Here is a 1,593-nt window from a genome sequence, read left to right as displayed (position 1 = left end):
AACCTAAAACTAAGGCAATCCTTGCATTTCATGTCACTCATACCGAAAAACAGAGATATCAAATCTATGACATTAAGAGAATCTTACTGAGATGGTGCTGCATTTGTGGAGTACCCAGTGTACAAAGAAGTGGAGCAAAATGAAATAAAATAATACTGTCTCTTTGAGATAAACTAAATATGTGACTTATTCTACAGTACATTAATGATAGCGGTGGTTTGTGTTGAAGTGAAAGCGAGAAATGAGAAGAAATACATAAAAATGTGCTCAGATGTCTTCTCAATCTGTTATTTACCCCTATCTGTGTTTTCTGTCAGCCCTGTCTAGCCTCTTAAAGACATCAGACTGGACAAAAACAACTTAAAGGATAACTTCAGTTTTTATGGAACTGCTGCATTTCCCAGAAAGGTGGGTATGGCGACTCACTGCTAATTTTGCTATCACTCCCTCCATTGTAGAGATTCTGGGAAACAAAAAGTCACGTTAAACAACATCACTGGGGCAATAGGTTGGCCTCAGAGAAAGTTCAGAATAATCATGATGTAGGTCAAATTATTTTTCAGGCTTATCTCTGAGTCAAAAGGAAAGCAACGACAAGATATTGCCATCTGGGGCAGCCATTAACTAAACAGGAATATACATCAGGTCAACTTGTTGGCTGACCTGATGCCTGGGTGATTACCATATGCAGTTAGCTATAATCGCTGCCCCACATGGAGATATCTTGTAGTTGCTTTCCTTCTGGCTCAGAGATAAGCTTGGAAAATGATTTGACCTACATCCTGAGCTCTCCACTGACTGCCCTGGTGACGCCATTTAATGTGACTTTTTCTTTCACTTTACAGTGGAGACAGTGATGGCAAAATCGTCACTAGCTATACAGTCACCATATCCACTTTTTGGGAAAATAAAGCAGGTAAAAAAAAACAAACAAAAAAACAACAACAAATAAATGAATAAAAACTTGGTTACCCTACATACTGTATGTAGGTACATATGTAGGTCAATAGGAAAAAAGCCCTTCTAATATACTTGGTGTAGTCTGTTTTTTTATCATTTAAACCATGTACATCCACACGCATCAAATCACATACACATCCATAGTTAAAAAAATAAAAAAATCGTCCCTCTCCTCCCATCACTGAGAAGTGATAATATTTAAATAAAAGGTGAAATAGTTCACAGTTGGACAATGAGGAAAAAAAAAATCTATTAAAATATAGAATATTACATTAGCACAGCAACAGCAGCACAACAGTGATGGACCTATGTAATGCTGTGTTGTTAATGTTATGTACTGACCAGGTGCTTATTATAAACTAATGGCATAAAGAGCAGATTCTGTTTTGTGCTCATCATAAATAAATCTTTAAAGATTGTAATACATGAAATAGTCCATGTTTAAAACTCTGGCTTTAAAAAAAAAAAGGAAAAAAAAAACTGGCAGCTTAAAAAAAACTCCTGGACAAACCTAGAGTTTTGACTATGTTTTCAATGATGAGACCATAGCAAAGGATTAACTTTGCCCTTTGTGCTCAAACTCTGCCTAGGTGACAGGATTATTGGTCAAGGCAAACAGTTTAAACAGCAGGA

Source organism: Monopterus albus, unplaced genomic scaffold (assembly GCF_001952655.1).
Source record: "Monopterus albus unplaced genomic scaffold, M_albus_1.0 scaffold83.1, whole genome shotgun sequence".
Taxonomy (NCBI): domain Eukaryota; kingdom Metazoa; phylum Chordata; class Actinopteri; order Synbranchiformes; family Synbranchidae; genus Monopterus; species Monopterus albus.
Note: the sequence above shows the minus strand (reverse complement) of the source record.